The following is a 7,817-nucleotide window of genomic DNA, read 5'->3' on the forward strand; positions in this document are numbered from 1 at the left end:
TCATTAGTTTAATTTACAAAATTTAACCGTAGATAAGCGTTATTAATTTTTCATAACTATTCAATCATAATTATTATTTTTGTCGTTATACGTCCTTATTGAAATTTTAGTTAAGCTAGGTTCAACATGATACTAATTGATAATTGCTAACATTACTTTCTTAAAATTATTATTTATTTTCATTTATAATTACTATTATAGTATGTTTGCTCTGACTATTATTAACATTGATGGTCGAACTATTATTCTAACTGCTCTTACAAATATTATTAAGACCCAAAAATATATTAGCATTTACGTAATTATAAATTGTTGACCCTACGCATAAGTCAAGGCATTCACTAAATTTTTATGTGACTTTCAAGATTTTATCAATAATATTAATCTTAATATTGTTAGTATTGAATTGTCTATGCATTCACACTTTTTAGACTATTTATTCTCTAATTTTTATTAGCTAAAGTTATCGGTGTACCCTACAATTTTTACTTCAGTACATAAACCAACCAAACAAAACAATCAATCAAATAATTATTTTAATTATTGATGGTTTTTAGTGAATTAAGATTTTTCTCACAAACCCAACCCAGTTCTAAACTAATCTATTTCACTAACTTGCACTGGCTAATTCTATCTTTTCCTATATAAGATCTAATAGTGAGCTCTAATACCAAATCTGTAGCGCCCCCTAAGCTAGCAGCTGACTAATCCAAGAGATTAACTAAATAAAGAGGCACTAAGAATCTAATCATTACTTAAACATTCAATTAAGAAACCGGCTACAAAACTTAACCCAATACTAGCTCCACTCAGAAATATATATACCAGAACTCCTCTCAAATTATACATATATAATAGTCATTTGGTTTATAAAACAGAATATACAACATAATAAACATAGCAGAAGTTAACTAATTAACGGAATCAAATCCTCGAAGCTTTCGCTGCGCAACTCTGATCTGTCTCTGAAACTGAAAGTGGGAATGGGTGAGCACATCATCCCTAAAAGGGGTGCCCAATGGAAATAACATTTAACTTTTATGCAATCATTGGAAATGATTTGAAAACAATTCTTGTTTTCCCTAAACACTAAACACAACCAATTTCACAGAAGTAAACAATCATATATATGGAACTAACTCCTTCTTCAAACAATGTACTATATTGAGTGTCGATCAATTCCTTACACACCCTATTAGTTTATACTGGTGTCTACCAATTCTTTACACACCTAATACGCATAAAAGCTCTAATCATTTAGATATAAATGAAGGAGCAGTATCTTATATACCACGCATGGAAATTCTTATTTCCAGATAGGTGTCGACCAATTCCTTACATACCTATCATTTTCCCTAATAGTTGTCGACCACTTCCTTACACACCTATTAAGCATACAAATGGAAATTCTTATTTCCCACACAATTCATCAAGACAAACAAAGCATTACAATTCTTTTCCAAGTAATGGAAAGATACAAAAAAAAAAAAAAAAAAAAACAACTTTTGTAAATCAAAGATAAATAATGCAGGGAAAGCACAACCAAACAATGCATGAATTTGTTAAACATAAACTTTGGTAAAAGAAAACAACAATAATCACAAAAGAGTTAAAAGTATTCCCACCTATTTTGATGACAAGCCACGCCTACGCGAGATCCACGATCCACTGGTTCGTCCTTTGAATCGATCTTTGTTAATAGACTAACTGTTAATCATACAAGAACTCTAAGAATCTAACCAAAAAGGCTCACACAAGAACCATACAAGTCTATCTAATAGTTCTAAGTCCATTATGGTATCTCATTCTCTACCTTTAACATACCTAAGGATTTACTAATCCGATAAGTTGATTCTACAGTCCATTGGATAAGACTTATGAATACCTAAAACTTTGTATAAGAAACCGAAAGCTAATTCGAACCATAAATGGTCCAATCCAACAAATAGGAACTCTATCCCTAAGCTCAAGTCCATTAAACTGGCCCCTTAATCTAAGGCCCAGTCCATCTGAGTCAACTAATGGTCATTAATGGTCAATGTGACGGTCAAGGGTCAACTAACAGTCAACGTTCAAGCTCAGGTCAAGTCCACGGTCAAGTATGGTCAACGATTTGGTCACAAAAGTCAACTCAGCGAGTTGAATTTGGTTTAGACTGAATTAACTCAGTCAGATAATCTAAGTCAAGTGAGTCAAACTAAACTGACTGGGATTACTAGTATGCATACTTCTGTTTCAGACAAACTTTAACTCTATTCTTATATTCTCAACTTCTTGTTTAACAATTCAACTTCAATTCAAATACAAAACAACAGCAACTCAACATGTATCTTAAATAAACTTCACAACTCAATTACAACATAAACTGCGTTTACCTTGATATGCATTGCAGGCTTTCACTAAGGTCACTGCCAACAGCATTACAATCAACTTCTGCTCAACATCTCAAAAGCCTGCAAATATGAGAGTTATAACTAATTCTTATGTTTCTCCAACTGCAACTCAAACTCAACACTCACTGCCATTCTAGTTTCTAAGAATTATCACTATCATCTTAACACATCCAACACTTCTCTTCCAACATTCAGTTAAACCCACAATTACAATCAACACTAACCAATTCAGACAATTCTACACACTCCACCTAATCCCAACAGCAAAACCACTATCACTTCAGGCAGTTCCTGACCTTCATTCACTAACTGCAAGGTCATATCTTCTTACTCAAAATACACCTGCACCTTTAGACCCTAGCAACTACAACCAACCCACAAACTGTTTCTACTCAGCAACATACAATTCAGCTACAAATTTCTCTTCTATCTCCATTATCTACAACTGCGGCTCAACAAAAATTACCACTATTTAATCAACACTTCTCTGCAGCTCAATCTAACATCCCCATTTTAGTTCTCGCCTGCGCAATCTGTAAATTCCATTCCATCTCCCTTTTATTTCACTTACCAAAAAAAACACTATTCTATTCAACCCTGCAACTCTCATAACTTAACAACCATAGCTCATCCAATTTACAAATCAGATAATACCCATTCACCAAATTCATTACAACTCCCTGTGAATCAGAATAAACCTTCACCCGCAGTTCTTATTTCAGTTTAATCAACTTAACACCATTCTTCAAATCACTGTTCACTATCCAAATTTCACATTACATCAATTACATCCATACTTCACTAAATATAGCAATCTTACTTCAACATCATACACAAGCCCAACAATGAAATTGAATAGTTTACTTAAATTAACTCAGCAAGACAATTACCTCAGACATCTGCCTCTTGTTTGAACCTTACCACTAAATTCATCTTCTTCAAATTGAATCCATAACTTCAATCAAAAACAGGAACCCTAATTCCTCAATTCATCACCTGGGTTTGAAAACTAACTATCAATATCTCTTCCTTGTTCTCAATAATAAAAACCCATCTTACAATCCTATCTAAATCTTCTCAATCTTTGCCCAATTCGAGCTCCATTACAACATGCAGAAACCCTCATTATCAGATTACTCTTTTCCTCTCGATTCTTCACTGGAATAGCTCCATCATATCAATTCGACAGCAACCCTTATGTTCATCATCTAAGAACAACCCAATTAATCCATCAATTCACCTAAGAACTCGAAATCATTTTCAATACCCTAATTTCAATCATAACAGTATCAACTTCTTCTTTTTCTCGAGCTCAATAAACATCAAAACCACCACCAACCATCAATCCTTAACATACCCCATATGATGATCGATCTCACAGACTTCCGAAACTCTCAGAATCGCCGGAGAATAAAAGAAGAGAAGGGCAGAAGAAGAATGAAGAAGAAGAAAGAAAATGAAAGAAGAAGAAGAAAATATATGAGTTATTTGCTCGACACGGGTAGAGATAAGGCCGACAAGGATTTTAAAGGCATCCGACCAAATGATAACATAAGCCAAGGCGGCTAAACTTCAAAATAATCTGATGATATCTTCTTCGTCTAGTGTCCGAATAATACGCTCGAGTAGTCCATATCGCATAACTTTTTGAGATCTATTCAACGATACTAATTTCGTATCTAAATTGTTGTTAGATTAATTTCTATTAATTAATGTTCGTGTTAAATTAATCGAGTCCTTAGCGGCTAAATCGTCTCTTGACTAGTCTAATAGCGTTGACGAGTTTGAGGGTACTTACAATAATCCTTATATCTTCCTGCATAAATGGATGCTCTTCTAGTCCTACACCTTCTCATTAAAAACACACCTTGTCTCCTTTCCTTTTTCTGCAACAACTGCAAAAATTCTTCTGGGTATTCTTCATCTTTTACTTTTTCTATGCTTCTCTTCTTTGTATCTTCATTTTCTGCCTCATATACTGAGTTTGCATGATAAAACTCATTCCACAACAGATTCATATCATCATCTTGGTTATTGTTCAGCAAACCTACTTCTTCCTCTTCTCTCATATTCCTTGCCTCTTCTTTCTTCTTCTTTTTATTCAATCTTATTTCCTTCGATATATAGTACTTAGCTTTCTCTAGTTGCTCCAATTCCATTTCACATACTGCTTGTTAGAGCACTGCTTAGTCGAACTCGCATGCGTTGCTATCTCAAGCATGTTTGTCAATGTTAGTGATCAAAACTATAAGTCTTGATTTCTAGCCTATTTATAGATGTCTCAGACTAGGACATAGATAGTGTAGTTGCGCTTAGGTTTCACAGAGTTCATCATTTGAATACGAATAACTACTAAGGGGAGCTTGTGGAACTTCTTCGACAAAAGGTATGTGGAGACTTGAACTCATTTATCACTTGGAAAGTCTATTTCTACTATCTCCTATATTGACACATAAGTCGTGTTAAGATATAGTTTTCTCTATACACATTTGAGATTTCAAGCTGAGTATATCTCGCTTACATATTTCTCGAAATATGTGTTAGTAAGCATTCGCTTCGACCAAGTTCATCTTATATCATGAGAAAATTGTCGAGTAACATCTGTGATACAATCATTTGATGTAGGCTTGGAATGTTTCGATAATGATTATATTTCAATATCTTGAAAATTGCTTTGATGCTAATAGTGTGTGAAAACGACTATTTTTATTATAGAAGAATGTTTCAATGATTGAAATAAAGATTTGAGAATGTAACCATGTTTGGATATAAGCATATATAGTATGTTCGCACATTAGTGTATAAATCCATAAACTGGGAACCAAGTGTATGCATGTGTGTGTATACCAAATTAGTGAAGAATACAAGATAAGTATGCGTACACGTACGCATACTGGCAGAAGTTTTCGAACCGAAAATATCTGCTGAGTTTGGGAATTACAAACTCCTAAACTAGTCACCTTAAGTATGCGTACCCGTACGCATACCGGCAGAAGTTTTCGAACCTAAAATTTCTGCTGAATTTGGAAACTTAACAAACTCAAATCCGGTTGCTTAAGTACGCATACCTGTACGCATACTTAAGCTGGTTACTTTGTCAAATCGGTCAGTTCATGGACTTAAACATTTAAATCATAAGGAATGCAATTTCCAAACCGTGGCTATAATGTTCATGATTGATTCAAGTGAATCAAACGATTTTTTTTGAATTATGTTTTTTATTCAACAACTCTTTAACTAGTTTCATTTGAGTCATTTGAACTAGTTATGGTTGAGATAAATAAGGTTGATATGAGAGTAATCATATGGCTAACCTCGGTTAACTGTTTACGAACAAACATGGTGTACATGTTTAGGTACGGTTACATAAACCTAAATGAGGGTACATTTCATTTGTGTGAAACAAGCTAAGTTCGATCTAACGGTTGAAAGATATTAGCTTGGTTGAATCAGGTTTTTAATTTAACGGTAAATATTGAATGCTTTGTTACCAAGGTAACTAGGATTGCAAACCCTGATTCGAAAACTATATAAAGGATAACTCTAGCAACTTGGAAACCTAATCCCCACACCTCCTAGTGTTACTAGTTGCATAACTAGAGTCGATTCTCTTTTAACCTTAGGTTTCTTCTCGAGACCCTGTATGTTAAAGACTTGAAGACTTCATTGGGATTGTGAAGCCAGACCCAACTATTATCTTTGTAGTTGCGTGATCTGATCTTGCTGTTTCTATCGTGTTGAGTACAATTGAAATAATTGGCTCGAGATTTTATATCTCCGATAGGCAAAATAGAAAAGTAATCACAAAAACCTTCGTCTCATCATATGCGATTCCACAATAACTTGTTTCGCTAGTTGATTAAGTTTATTGTGAGGTGATTGATAATACTAGGCTGTTCTTCGGGAATATAAGTCCGGGTTATCAATTGGTTCTTGTTCACCTCGATTTATCAAAAGACAGAACAAAAACTCTTGGGTATTTCTGTGGGAGACAGATTTATTCAATCATATAGACTTTTCTGTGTGAGACAAATTTGTCTATCAAGTCTTCGACTTTGGGTCGTAGCAACTCTTGGTTGTGGGTAAGATCAACTAAGGGAATCAAGTGCGTAGTATCCTGCTGAGCGCAACTGTACCTTGAATCAGTGTGAGATTGATTAGGTTTCAACTACAGTTCAGTCCGATGTTAATTGGTAGTAGGCTAGTGTCTGTAGCGGCTTAATACAGTATGGTGTTCAATCTGGACTAGGTCCCGGGGTTTTTCTGCATTTGCGGGTTTCCTCGTTAACAAAATTCTGGTGTCTGTGTTATTTCTTTTCCGCATTATATTTTGTTATATAATTGAAATATCACAGGTTGTGCGTTAAGATCAACCAATTAGAATATCCAACCTTGGGTTGTTGATTTACAATGATTGACACTTGAACATTGGTCTTTGGTACCGTTCAAGTACTTCCTCTTATATTCAATCGGGCTCGCAGATTTGTATTTGCTGATTGCGGATTGAATTAAGAGTTAGAGATATGAAACTCTTTGATATACTTTACTCTAGATTGAGTCTGACTGTCAAGTTGATTCTCTAGAAAGTATATTGGAGTAAGTCCTCTCAGATTGCCAAACGAATTGTTGGGTGTGGTTGTTAGACCCCCTTATTTTCACTGCTAATTTGAACCTTATCATCACTTCCTTTCTCTTCAAGCACTCTGCTTATCAACTTCTTCTTCTGTCATTAGGGTCTTTCCTTTTGATGGTTTGGAACCACTCCCTTTTTCTAGGTTATTTGGAGACATTGTTCTCTCTGAAACTTTTTTTCTTCTTCTCTTCTTTTGGCTTAATTTTCTCTCTGGAAAATGAATATAATCCCTAATTCCTCTTTCACATTTTTTTTCTTTTTTTCTTTTTTCTTCTTTCTTCTGAACATGTCCTTTCAGACCTACTTCATGACATAATGGGGTTATCCTTTTAATTAGAATCCAGTAGTAGCTAGGTTAAATTTGCGGCATAAGATATAACCGCTTTTAAGATAAAACGTGCAAATATACGCTACTTGCCTGCTCATTAAGGACGCGACCATTCACATAATGCCTTCTCATTAAGGACGTGACCATTCTCCAACAGGTGTGTTGGATGTCTATATATATAAGCTTTACTCGTATCTGCTTGTAGCGTTCTACAATAAGAAAATCCTAAATGCTTGTAATTTTTTTTTTTTTTGATAATCTTTCATCAGTATAATAGTGATGGATATGTCGTCGGAATTAACTACAGAGGTACTACAGCGCCTCCAAACTGCAGAAAGCATTTTAGCAAGAAAATGTGTTTGCAGAGTGGAATACTGTCCTTGGGGGTAAGAGAATTGGACTCCTTTTTGGTGTCACATCAAGAATGTGGAAAGATAAAGTTACTCAACTCTTTTATAGAGAG

Source organism: Papaver somniferum, chromosome 6 (assembly GCF_003573695.1).
Source record: "Papaver somniferum cultivar HN1 chromosome 6, ASM357369v1, whole genome shotgun sequence".
NCBI classification, from domain to species: Eukaryota; Viridiplantae; Streptophyta; class Magnoliopsida; order Ranunculales; family Papaveraceae; genus Papaver; species Papaver somniferum.